We start from the raw sequence: 14,247 nt of genomic DNA, 5'->3' as shown, positions 1-14,247 counted from the left end.
ACATGTTATTTTGCTCTCACTTATATAATATTGATTATCAGCCAAATAATTTCAGAAATTAAAGTTTTAGGAATTTATAAGATAGAAAGTTTTAATGTAAAAAATATTCAGGGTTCAAAATACCTGTCTAAATAAAGGTCATCTGTTTTGTATACTGTGTTCATTTAATAGGAACATATCATGAATTCAAAATATATTTTTAAAAAAACATAATTAAAAGTCTGGACAGTTCACCTTTCTACAGACTTTAAAGTAAAATGACATGTGAGTCTATATCACCATTTCATATCTAACCCTGCTGTAGTTCTTACTATGAAAGCAAAAGTACCTGACAAATGCAGTAAAATTATACTTTTTTTTTTTTTTTTTTTTTGTGCTGGGGATTGAACCAAGGGCCTTGTGCATGTGAGGCAAGCACTCTACCAGCTAGATCCCCAGCCCAAGACTATAGATTTTTTTTTTAAGAATTTCTTTTTTAGTTGTAAATGAACACAATACCTTTATTTTGTTTATTTTTTTATGTGGTACTGAGGATAGAACCCAGTGCCTCACACATGCTAAGTGAGCACTCTACTACTGAGCTGCAACCCCAGCCCCCAAGATTATGAATTCTAAAGGAAAAAAATCAGAGTTTACAAGGAAACAAATACCAAAAATGGGAAATTCCTTTGTTTTTTGGGTTTTTTTTTTTAAGTTTTGGGGACTGAACCCAGGACCTGTAAATGCTAGGCAAATGCTCTACCACTGGGCTACATCCTCAGCCTTTTTAATTTTATTTGGAGACAGAATCTGACTAAATTGCCCAGGCTGTCCTCAAACCTGGGATCCTCCTGCCTTTGCCCAGTGAGTATCCTGAATTACAGGCATGTGTCACCACACCCAGTTAGGAAATTCCCTTTCATGTTTCTGTTTCTTACTTTGCTTCTCTTTAGTTCATCTCTTAAAGATTTAACAAATTTTAAATAATCTGATAATGAAAAAACAGAAACCTAGAAACCTAGAAATAGTCAAAAAATAAAATGGCAGTTCTACTACAGCTAAATCATCAAGCACACTCTGGGCTAATGATGCTATATGAAATGTGGGTGAAAAAGATGAATCCAACATAGTTCTTGGCCCATCAACTTGCCAGTTACACTTAAACACAGAAAGTCAGAATTTTTCAGTGAAATAATTTCACAAAAGAAAACTGTGGAACTTTGTGAACTATCCCCCCCATATATGCCTAACACAGGAAGGACTGAAGACTGTTCCTAGTTTCTATCACATAGATTTCCTTGCAGTAAAAAACACAGGCCTTTGTTAGAAACTAACAAAGTAAAAATTCACTTACACTTCTAACTCCTCTCCTTTAGTAGTAGAAACAAGAAAGAACACAAAGGATACATTAAAAGGTATTTAAAAAGGATAAGTAAATTGTTGCATACTTGCTTTCCTTGGATAATATTTAGAAAAACATCTTCCCAAATTGAGGTCTAATACAAAAAGGCATCTTTGAAATTCTTGTAAAAATCCATACCTAACAATTTTTAGTTACCTTGTTTATTTCCTTTTTATTGTTTGTTTTTTTCTTTCTTTTTTTTTTTTTTTTGGTTTTGGTTTTTTTAGTTGTAGATGGACACAATACCTCTATTTTATTTATTTATTTATTTATTTATTTATTTATTTATTTATTTTTAAAGGGAGAGAGAGAGAATTTTTAAATTCTTTTTTTTAAAAGAGTGAGTGAGAGAGAGAGAGAGAGAGAGAATTTTTAATATTTATTTTTTAGTTCTCGGCGGACACAACATCTTTGTTGGTATGTGGTGCTGAGGATCGAACCGAGCCGCACACATGCCAGGCGAGCGCGCTACCGCTTGAGCCACATCCCCAGCCCCTATTTTATTTATTTTTAATGTGGTGCTGAGGATTGATCCCATGGAAAACAGTAATGTATTAAGCAAGCGCTCTACTGCTGAGGCACATCACCAGCCCTATTTGTTTTAAAATACTGGAGGTTGATGGGGCTGGGGATGTGGCCTAGTGGTAGAGGGCTTGCCTTACCCGTGCAAGGTCCTGGGTTTGATCCTCAGCACCACATACAAATAAATAAGATAAAGTGAATGTGTACAACTACAAAAAATAAATTTAAAAAAAAAAAGATACTGGAGGTTGAACCCAGGGACACTCTACTGCTGAACCACACTGCCCTTCCCAGCCTTTTTATTTATTTATTTTTAAACAGGGTCTCCCTAACTTCCTGAGGCTGGCCTTGAACTTGCAATCCTCCTGCTTCATTTTCCTGAGTAGCTGGGATCACAGGTGTGCACCACCAGATGGGGCAAATTCTGTTTTAAGAAATTAATTTATCTACTAACATCTTAAACTCTGACTTGGGAAAATTCATGATTCATCCTTCAAACTTACTCTCCACAAACATACCTGTATTTTTTTTTTTTTTTGCCTTGTGACTCATTGGGTTTATTTTATTTTTTTTTAATTATTGGTTGTTCAAAACATTACATAGTTCTTGACATATCATATTTCACACATTTGATTCAAGTGGGTTATGAACTCCCATTTTTACCCCGTATACAGATTGCAGAATCACATCAGTTACACATCCACTTTTTTACATATTGCCATACTAGTGTCTGATGTGTTCTGCCTTTCCTATCATACCTGTATTTTAAAAATGGGCAGTAACAGAATAATACCATATCTGTGAACAAAAGAACTCCCAAGAATCACAGATCCAAATCTGCTAAAAAGTTACCTTCTGACTACAAAGTCTCTCAGGTTGGAAGTTTACGTTATTCTAGATACAAAAAACCTTAACAGTCATTATCAAAGCAAACAATCATGATGAAAATGACCATAATTTCAAGTTTACATAACTGCTGTCCTCGAGTTTAATTATTAATATTGCCCCCCTTTCAGCTTCTAAAGGGTGCTGTTCTGTGACAAAACTCCTCTATGGTGATAGAAGTCAGAATAGTGGTTGCGTCGGGGAGGGGACATGTATAATTAATGGGAGGGACTCAAAGGGAGCCCTCTGGGGGCCTGAAAATGCTCTGTATCTTGATCTGAATGTGGTTATCAAGGCATATGATACATTTTTAAAAATCTTTGAAATATACTCTTAAGATCTTACCTCAAGAAAAAATGTATAATTTTTAAGCACGCTTAAATACATTTTTGAATGTCTTTATTCAAATAATTACAAAAATTTAGACGACACCACGTTTTTAAAAAATGTATTTATAAAGATGCACCTTCGTGGAACCATAGACTGATTTTAACATCTTTCATGTTAAAGTCAGCAAATTTTAGTACCAAAAGCACACAGAAAGATATCTATTTATCCTAATTTCGCAAATAGGTAAAATCAAAATCCATATAGGTTTAGAAATGTACCCAAGATAAGGCAGCTAGTCAATGACAACGGTAGTCACAGAACTGTTTCCTGTTTCTGGCCACTCCCGTTTCTACCGGGCCGTTACTTTTCTGAAACTGCAAACAAATCTGAACTTTGAGTGTACCTGTGGCCTAAAAGGACTCAACATAACGACTCCAAACACAGGTTAATAGGCCCCAAAGTGTACACGTGTGACACTCCTCCAGCCTCTCAAGATGATAGGCAAGTTAATGTACATTTTACTTCAGATGCCATTAAGTTAAATACGACATCTTAAAGAGGTGGTTCAGGACAAGACATACGCAGATACTGTCAAAATGCACCTTACTTCCTTTCAAATCTCTTTGACGGTTACTTGATTCTCAAAGAGATCACTGCAGAATAGGGCTCGCACGCGCGCGCGCATACACACACCCCACATCACTTGGGGCCATTAACCAGCACTGCTTTGAGTGACCCGCTGGGAACAGCACCCACCAAATAAAAGCCAGTTTTCTGACTGGAACGTCCCACCCCACTCCCAGCGCAAAGCAAGATCTATAGATGACCTGTGCCTGATAGCTCAGTTTTAGACCCCACTCGAACAACTGACATCTTGGGAAAAAACTTGACCCAACGTACATTCTTTCAGCGGGAATTTATGTTCTCCCAAGGCGTATATGCTCCGCATAGAGCAGGCCTTAATTCCCAGGACACTCTGCTCGCCTCTACACTGCCTCCTTTTCAGCGTCCAAAACCAGACTTCAAGAACAGGAATTGAAACGGTCACGGACCTGCGGGAGTGCCTCGGGACTCTGTCCAGGTCCGCGAGGAGGTTGGCCAGCAGCACCCGACGATCTGCAGAGCCAGGGAGGCCCGCTCACTTCACAACGGTGGCTATGCAACCGGTTGCGGCGACCGCTAGACGCTCCGCAACCGCGCAGCGGCCGCCTGGGCCCTCCGAAGTTCCGACCCGCGGCGCGGGCGACTCGCCCAGCCCCTGCTGCGGGTTCGCGCCCCGCCCGGAGCGAGCCCGGGGGGCGGGTCCGCGGGGGCTCGGCGGGCGGGAGCGCGGGGCGCGCGCTGGGGGCCCAGTGCGCCAGGGAACTTGGGCGCCCGCCGCTGCGGTCGCCCGACCACTTTCCTTTCACGCCTCCTGCGGGCTGACGCGCGTTGCGCTGCCGGCCCGGGGCCGACGGCCGCCGCCGCCGCCGCTCGCTGCCGCGGCGAGGTGCCCAGGCGCGCCCCTGCAGCCCGGCCGACCGGCGCGCGGAACCGCGCGAGGCCGCGCGCGGGCGCCGCGCTCCCCCCGCCCGCCCCCGCCCCCAACGTGCAGCCGCCGCCGCCCGTTGGCGCCTCAGCCCGCGCACCCGCCGCCCGCCAGCTCCCGGCGGTTTTCCGTTGGCAAAGTTGCGCGGCCGCTTCGAGGGGGGCGCCGCGCGGTCTCCCGCCCCGGCGCCGCCGCCGCCCCTTCAGGCCGCCGCGCGGGAAGGCCCAGCCAGCGGCCCCGCTTTTTTACCTGCCGGGAGTTTTCGCGCGCGCGCTCGCTCTATCGCTCGCTTTTCCCCCTCTCGCGCTCGTTTCTTTCTTTCTTTCCTTCTTTTCGCTCGCTGGCGCGGGCGCTTTTTCCGCTCGCGCCGCCCGCGCTTGCCCGCTCGCGCCCTCCTTCCTGCTGGGCTCGGCGGAGCCGGGCGGCCGGCAGCTCTCCCCGCCCCCCTCCACCCGCGCTCCGGCGGAGGCGGCGGCGGCGCTCCGCGCTCCGACTCATTCCAATATGGCACGGGCGCAAGGCGCATGCGCCCGCGCCCCCCCCCCCGCCCCGGCTCCGCGGTCCTCCCGGCAGCCCGCGCCCCTCGCGCCGTGCGCGTGGCGCCCCCCGGCCGGGCCTCCCCACACCCGCCCTCGCGTCTGCCGGCCCGGCCCGAGCTGCGCAGGAAGCGAAGGGTAGGCGAGCTGAGGCCCTGGGGTCCAGCGCCTCCCGCCGCCCCCGCTCGCGCGTCTAGCCGGCACCTTTCTTAGGACGCCCTGGAGGCGGTGGCGGAGGGCACGAGGCAGGGGCTTCGGGTCCCCGACGACGTTATGGCCGGGTGCGGACGGGCCCCGACTGGGAGACGCGCTCTCGAGAACCTAGTGCTGGTTCTGGCTCTGCTCTGATTCAGGAGGGAAGGGCCTACCTCGGCTTCTTGACCGAACCACGGGGAACCCAGTGGAGTCCTGGGGGTCGTTCCTTGTGTCCGGTTCGGGACGAAGCGCGCTGCTGTAGTCCGCACGTGACCTCCCGGGGCAAGATTGCATTAACGGAGAAACGGACCCAGAGGCGTCGGGAATCCCAGATGGGCGCGTGCCACCGCTTGATGCCTGGTGCACGTCGTTTTTAGGTTCTAGAAAGGCACCCAGGTGTCCCCTCTCTACCGAGTCTGACTCGTGCCTTTATGCGCACCCGATGTCTCCAGGCTTCCTCAGAAGGCGCCCTGTAAACCTGAGTTGTCTTAACGAAGAGGCACAGAACAGTTGCCGAATGTGGGCGAGAGCTCCGAGTTCTGGTGAAATCAGCTCAAAGGTGGCTGCGTCGGCCTCGCAGTCCGAGGTGCCCACGGGCGGTTACGTTCTGGAGCTCGTTCCTTCCCCCTTCAAGCGCAGATGCACGTGGGGGACACACACACACACCTGATCAGGAAAGTTCCCCTGGAAGGGAGTCCTAGTGCCAGTGAGATCGCGAGTGCAGTACTAAACTCCTGGGCCCTGGTAAGAGAGTTCGGTCAAGACGGTGATGGCCCCTACCTTTCAGGGAAAAGGAAGCGCCCCCACCACAAGAAGTTCTGGGATACCCGCAGTGTGCTAGACGCGGGCTCAGTCCACCTTTCACTGATTTCAGCCGCCCTGGGAAATATTATATCACTTTACATACAAACTTCCTCAAAGTCACTCTGCAGGCTGTATTTGAATCCAGATTCTTTTTTTTTTTTTTTAAGCACCACTGAAAAGAAAATATGACAACCAGTGAGACAGAGATGTAAAAAGATTTAAGTATCCAATCATTTCTATAGAATTTGACTTTTCAGACAGAAAACCTTCCACATAGACATGTATCTTTACACAATTAGAGCCACACGTTTTCATTTGCTACTTTCATTAACATTTTTCTTTTGTTAACATAATTCATTTTTAGGGAGTGCAGGTACCCCTATCCATCCACTTAATCTCCTGGTATAGTATATTTTGTTACTTTGAGATTGTTTGCCAATATATCCTTGAATTCTGCACATGGGACACATTCCCTGGGGTTGGGAAAGCTCCAGGTGGAAAGCTTTGAGTGGCTGAGAACAGCAGGGTGATTTTGCCCTACAGTGACTTTGAACTTTCCCAAGAAGCTGCACCATTTATTCTGTCACCTCCAAGGAACAAATGTAAGGAGCTTAATACACAATTCTAAGCATTGAGTGCCGTCTTTTCTCCCCTACATTAATAATGTCTATGGATAGTTCAAGGTTACCTTACTAAGCATTTTTTTAGATGACTAAACATTCAAAATTTCCTATCTTCATTCCCATTTTTGTGAATGATCTGTTCATATCCATTTATCTGTTGGGGCCTTATAACTCTTCTAACTTTGAACAAGCATTTTTTTTTTTTTACAGATATTACTCCTTTGCAATCACTGATGCAAATATTTCCAGTCTGTTGTTCTTTTTTGTTTTATTCTAATGTTCAATTTGTCATTATTTTTTTCATTACTTCAATACTAATGAAGTAAGCTTTCTTCCACCCATCTGATAATCTGTTTTCTGCTAGTTTTATACAATTTCATTTCATATTTAATTCCTTGATGACTATATGCTGAATTTATTTTGCTTTATTTTGGAGTAAAATGTGGATTTAACTCATCCCCTCTGTTATCAATTGTTATTGCTTATGCAGTCACCATTTATCAAACAGTTCTTCCCTTGTGATTTGTTTAGTTAAACCTACTTTTATGGGTTGGTATATTTTTTAATTTTCCATTTCCTTCCATAGGCCTTGGTTTAAGCAAAGACTACATGTATATAAATATTGGCTCTTTGAAATAGGTTTTTAAAAATCTTTTTTAGTTGTCTTTATTTTTATGTGGTGCTGAGGATTGAACCCAGTGCCTCATGTTTGCAAAGCAAGCACTCTACCACTGAGCTACAGCCCCAGCCCTGAAAACAGTTTTTACATCTGACAAGGCTCAGTTCCTACTATGCCAGGTGGGGGTCTTCTTTTTTCAGAATATCACTTAATATTCACACAAGTTCATGTGTCCATGTACATTTTAGAATAATCATTCCACCTTTGTACTCCTCTTTGTCTTTGAAGATGAACATTCAGGTTCAACACTGAGTAGCCCTGTGACATTGGCAAGTTGCTTACCTCTATAGTCTTGGTCTATAAAAAAGGATAGGAATTAACACCTGCCTCCTCATTAGCTCAATGCCTGGCACATAGAAAATGCTTAGTAAATGTCACCTATTATTAACGATATTTTTGATTTCAAAGAAAATTTGAAATTTTGCATGGCATTACATTATCTAGGAACTAGTTTAAATGCATCAAATATTCTATAACATTTCATTTTTTTCCAACCAGGACATGTGCTATCTTTCCTTTTTTCCCAATATTTTAAGACTCTCAGATTGAAGCCAGAAGTTCCCTTGTTGAATCCAGCCCTCCTCCACTCTTCACCTTCATGACCCCTAATGAAGAGAAACAGCAAAGAGCCAGAGTGAATAGTTGAAAACTACCATTTGAATGGGTGCCTTGGGCTGGGCTTGTGTGGGTGTGGGTGTGGGTTGTGGATATATGCACCTTGCAGCATCCCTAGAATAGAGCAAACTAGGAGCTTCCAGGACATCTTTAGTGAGAGGCAGAGTTAGGCCACAAACCAACAGTGCCAGCTCCTCAACTACTCTGCTCCTGGGAAATTTGGCTTCCAGATTATTGACAGAGAGGTAGGCCCCAGAAGAGAATGGAACTAGGGGTAAACTAGGGAAGACTGACTTCTCGTTATGACTCACCTTTCCTAAAAGCCTCCCTACACTTCCTGATACAACTTGTGTAAGATCAGCAACCTCACTGTGGCCTATATGACTGTCCCATGCCCCAGCCAACCTGTTCTACTCACCTAACTTGCCAGCTGCACCTGCCTCCTTTTATTTCCATGAGCATGCCACAGTCCTTCCCACCATGGGGTGCACGTAACCTCGATCTCCTCATCTACCTTCATGTACTTGACACCTGCAGTATTTGTTTAACAAGGTGGGCTCCTTGGGAGTTTGCCTTCCATCTCATCTCTCTTTCTCTCTCTTTCCCATAGTTGAATTTATAATTTATGTCTGCATTTGTTTGTAATTTGCTTGTGTCCTGTCCCCCTCTAATCCATGGCTCCACAGATAGACATCAGTCCCCATGAGGGCAGAGATGTGCCTGATCATTAAACCTGAACCTGGCCTTTTCTCCAAGAAGCAATTGTGGACAAGAGAATGGCCAGAAAGTCAGCTGTCAGCATCCAAGACCAGAGGCTGGCATACCCAGAAGGCTCCCTGGCCATTCCCAATTTGGTCTCCACTTCCTTCTGGCTCCATCAGTTGGAGGTTGTAACACCATGTCCTCACTGACGGAGGGATCCATACTGACTATCCCAAAATGGACTCCTGTTCCCTTAAACTTTGCCTGCTCCTTCCAAGGAGGCTTCTTTCTGGCAGCAGTGAGTGTGAAGTTGGAACTTAGTACTGAGTGAGAAAAGAGGGACAGGCCCGGACCCTGGGGACTGGCAGTGCCATTGGTCAGGGCATCAGGCTGTTTTCAACCCAAGAGGAACTTAATTAGGTTCCTCAAGCCTGCTGTGACCTGCTGTCAATAATCAGTATCCTTCCATTGTCACTGAGCAACCAGTTCCCTTTAATCATCCAAGTGAGGCAAGTCATGTAATGTCTCCTTGGGGCTAGTTACCCCAGTGAGCAGGTGATTGCAACCAAAGGGCCCTACTTACCCCATGCTACTCTCTTCTGAGGCCCAGCTGGCTATGGAGGCCCTGCTTCCCTGGGAACACTGCTGAATGACCTCCCAGGACTTGCCCTGCTCCATCTCCAGTTTTTGTTCTTGCAAATCCCATGAATCATCCTTCTCTCCTACAACATATTGTAGGGGGAAAAGTAACGGGATTGGAAGTAGCTAGACAGCTTGGGCTCAGTTCAGGTTCAGTCACTACTTCTCTATGAGACCTTCTGTGGGACTTTCTTTGTGGAACCCTTTGCCTCTCTGGGCTCAGTGTCATCATCTCAATAAAACAGGAATGAAGCCACCTACCATGCAAATCTCTGAGAATTAAAGGACAAAATGTTTATAAGGCCTCTTTACAAATTGCAAAGCACAACAGAATTATAAGAAATAATTGGCCTGGCCTCAAAACCACCTCCACCAGGAAGTTGCCCAAGACCACTCTACTTCCTTCTTTGTCTTCCCAAGGAACTTAGCTTCTTCCCCTGCCTTCTGTTATTTACCTTGGGACAGGCCCAGACCCAACCCCATATTCCATCCTTGAGTGTTGCATCCTAGAATCATGCTCTATACATCAGTGGAATCCCCTTTCTGCTTCCATAGCCCTCTTTGGCCAATTCAGACAGGCAAATAAATTAATAGCTACAATGTTTCTAACTTTATATTACTTGTATCCCCTTTCTTAAACTTTTTCACATCTTTAATGTCTTATCAACTAACAAAAGCTCACAGGTGCATAGGGGTGTAACTCAGCAACAGATCACTTACCTGACACACAAAAGGTCCTGAATTTGATCCCCAATACACAAAACAAAATTCACAAGCATCAAATAAGTGACAATGACATTGAGCAAGGCATGAAAAAACAGGGGAGCAGCTCTCTGTATTGGGGTTTCTCTTTGGGGTGATGACAATGTACTAAAATTAAATAGTGGTAAGGGTTGCATAACTTCATTAACATACCAAAATGGATAGAAGTTTACACTTAGAAAGGGTTAATTAGGCTGGGCACAGTGGTGCATGCCTGTAATCCCAGCAACTTCAGGGACTGGGGCAAGAGAATTGCAAGTTCAAGGACAACCTGAAGAACTTAGAAAGACCCAGCCTTAAAATAAAATTTAAAGGACTTGGCGGGACGGGTAAACTCAATGGTAGAGTATTTGCCTAGCATGTGTGAGGCCCTGGGTTTAATCCCCAGGACAGCAAAAAATAAATAAATACATAAATAAAGATGAGTTTATGGTATTTGAATAATATCTCACTTAAATTGTATGAGAAATGTATACAGGACTATCATCGAGGACATAAATTTGCAGCTGTTTCATCAAATGTAGCTTATATGGTTCTTTGCTTGACCAGAACAGTGAAGTGTTTTTGCTTTCTTTTTTTGGTACTGGGGATTGAACCCAGGGGCACTTAGCCACTGAGCCACATCCCCAGCCCTTTTTATTTTGTATTTTATTTTGAAATAGGGTTTTGCTAAGTTGCTAAATCTGGCTGTGAACTCACAATCCCCCTGCCTTAGCCTCCTGAGCTGTGGGATTACAGGTGTAGCCACTGAACGCAACCAGAACAGTGAAGTTTTTTATGATACTTTTTTTAAGGATAATTTATACCATAATCAAAATGCAAAGTGTTCAGTCACCCAAGAACACTCCTTGAGACCCCATCTAATAATAACAACAGCTCCATAGATTGGTTTTGCCAGTTTTTAAAAAATTCATCATAAAGTAAGTACTTTTTTTGTGTCTGTCTTTGAGATTCATCTACATTGCTATGTATATCAGATTATTCCTTTTTTTCTTTAATTTAAATCACTTCTTATATCAGGTTAGATATTATTTTAATCATAGAGAATTCCTAGGGAATAAATATTCAGGGGTGCCCTAATATACAGTCCTTGAAATATTATACCCATATCAATGAAGTTTCAAGCTTATGCCCTCAGGTATGTTTATATCATATGATTTTACACACACACACACACACACACACACACACACACACACACGTGTGTGTGTATATATTTGTATACATGCACACATATGCCATTTTAGTAAAAGGTTAGGTATATTTTAAAACATACACAAAATATAGAAACATTTTTGATATAGGTTATTGAACCCAAGGGTGGTACATCCCCAGCCCTTTTAAATTTTTTATTTATTTTTATGTTTATTTTTATTTTATTTAACTTCTTTTTTTGTACCAAGGATTGGACCCAGGGGTGCTCAACACTGAGCCACATCCCCAGCCTTTTCATTTTTTTTTTTTTTTAATTTTAAGACAGGCTCTTGCTAAATTGCTGAGGCTGGTTTTGAACTTGCAATCCTCCTGCCTCAGCCTCCTGAGTCACTGGGATTACATTTCCATACCCAGCCCTTTTAAAATTTTTTTAATTGTAGGTGGACACAATACCTTTAATTAATTAATTAATTAATTAATTTTTATGTGCTGCTGAAGATCAAACCCAGTTCCTCACAAATGCTAGGCAAGCACTTTACCACTGAGCTACAACCACAACCCCCAATTCTAATTTTTTTTAATATTTATTTTTTTGTTGGACACAATACCTTTATTTATTTTTATGTGGTGCTGAGGATCGAACCCAGGGCCTCACATGTGCTAGGCGAGCGCTCTACTGCTGAGCCACAACCCCAGCCCCTCTAATTTTTTTTATTTTGAAATTAATTCTTATTATTACCCATGCTGGTCTGGACCTTGCAATCATCCCCCCTCAGCCTCCCAAATTTCTGGGATTACAGGCATATGCCACCATTTTAAAAGGAAGAGATAAAGATAACACAAATACTACTTTAAAATAATTTTTATTTTATTTCATTTCCCCTCATATTGTTAGATGATATTATTAAATGATATTAAGGGAAACTATATTAATAATAGTAATGGTATTTTGAATGAAAGTAATGTGATGGGAAAAATGTCTCTTCCACATGACTGAAGTATAATTGAGATACAATAAACTATACCTACATAAAGCGTACGATTTATTTATTGTTGATATATGAATGTACCCCAGAGACCATCAATATCATCAAGAAGGCAAATATTTTTATCACCTCAGAAGTTTCTGTATCTCTTTTAATCCATTCAGCCCATCCTAGCCTATCATAGGTAGCCACTGGTCTGCTTTTGTCACCACAGGTTAGTTTGAACTTTCTAGAATTTTATATGAGTGGAATTATAAAACTGGTACTCTTTTTTTCTTCTTCTTCTTCTTAACCTGGAATTAAACTCAGGGACAATTAACCACTGAGCCCCAGCCCTTTTTCATATTTAATTTAGAGAGTCTCACTGAGTTGCTTAGGGCCTCATTAAATTGCTTCTAACTCCAATCTTCCTGCCTCAACCTGATGAGCCGCTAGGATTACAGGCATGCAGCACCATGCCCAGCTAAAGTTGGTACTCTTTTTGCCTGTCTTAGTTTATGCAGCATAATTTTTGCTAGATTCCTCCATGTTGTTGTGGATAGCAGCAGCTCATTCCTTTTTATTGCCAAGTATTATTCAATTGCATGGATATACCACAATTTGTTTCTCCATTCCCTTGTTGGTGGGCATTTGGGTTGTTTCTGGGTTGGGGCTATAGCCATTTATGCACAAGTCTTTCTGTGAACATGTGTTTTCATCCTCTTAGTTAAAAGCATATGTATTATATGCTAAAATATAATAATATGACTATTAATATAATAAGTGTACTTAATCATTAATTGTATAATATTGTATACATATATAATAAATGCCTCATTATTAGTCATGTAATTACTGATGTATGACTCATTATAGTTCTGCATCACTTAACCACTGAGACTTGTTCTGAGAAATGCATTGTTGGGCGATTTCATCCTTATGCAAACATCAGAGAGTGAACTTATATGAACTAAGGTGGCTATGACATCACTAAGTGATTTAATCTCATGGGACCACTATCACATATCCAGTAAAGTCCGTCATAGACTGAAATGTCGTTCTGCAACACATGACTATATACATGTGTACAAATACCTCTCTCTCTCCTTTTCTCTAGTGTGCGTGCCTTTCAATGGGGCATTTAGTTCCCATTCCTTGTGGTCCTCTACCTGCTGGCTTTGGATGCCAAGTTAAAAATTAGCAGACTCCTGGCCTTCATTCTAGAGAGGCCAGTTTTAAGACTTGGGGGCCAAGGTCAAGTGTGATGGTGCACACCAGTAATCCCAGCAGCTCAGGAGGCTGAGGCAGAAAGATTGCAAGTTCAAAGCCAGGCTCAGCAACTTAGAGAGACCCTGTCTCTAAATGAAAAATAAAAAGGGCTGGGGATGTGGCTCAGTGGTTAAGCACCCTGGGTTCAATCCCCAGTACAAAACAAACTAACAAGACTTAGGGCTAAGCTGGGTTGAGGGGCTTACATTTGGACCAGGACACTGAGTCTCCCTAAGCTGTCCCAGGGCTCCTCTAAGACCAAGCAGCCAGGAGATAGTAGAAAACAGGGCCATCTTAGGCATAGAGCAAACTCCAGGCCCATCACGAACTGCCTGGGCAGGCTTGGGTGGGAGATTTGTGAAAAAAAAGCTGGTCATTAAGCCCTTGGAAGGGACTTGGCAGGGCAAACCTCTCCTATCCCCCAACTCCAGAGGAGAGCATAAAGGGAGATATATATGCATGGGCCTTCCTAGTCACCCTCTGTAGCCACCTGTTAGTAATCCTCTACTGCCCAGAGTCCTTCCTTCACACCCTGCCTGTTTGCCATGAGTGCAGACCACAGTCCCCACCAGATTCTTTTGGCTGTCCCCACCTGTCCCATGTCCTCTGTCTTATTTCCTGCTTCTTCCCACTCTGCCATTTTTTTCTTTTATATTT

The 14,247-nt window shown here is 43.5% G+C and overlaps 1 protein-coding gene across 5 annotated transcripts in view; it reads right to left on the bottom strand.

Annotated features, from left to right (window-relative positions):
- The window catches only part of SFMBT1 (Scm like with four mbt domains 1), a 143,276-nt gene extending 137,012 nt beyond the window's left edge, over positions 1-6,264 (bottom strand). For 2 of the 5 annotated variants that reach the window (XM_081284122.1, XM_081284123.1), the window contains exon 1: positions 4,896-5,033. The gene's annotated coding sequence lies outside the window, so the exon portion shown is untranslated. Of the gene's footprint in view, positions 1-4,170; positions 4,610-4,895; positions 5,034-5,550 lie in introns of those variants that run through there. The other 3 variants (XM_081284124.1, XM_081284120.1, XM_081284121.1) reach the window with 3 other exon arrangements.
- Between the last annotated feature and the right edge of the window lie 7,983 nt (positions 6,265-14,247).

The sequence above is a fragment of the Spermophilus citellus genome (genome assembly GCF_964194105.1).
Source record: "Spermophilus citellus genome assembly, chromosome: 3".
Taxonomy (NCBI): domain Eukaryota; kingdom Metazoa; phylum Chordata; class Mammalia; order Rodentia; family Sciuridae; genus Spermophilus; species Spermophilus citellus.
The sequence above is the reverse complement of the archived record's forward strand: the minus strand, read 5'-3'. Positions and strand labels throughout refer to the sequence as shown.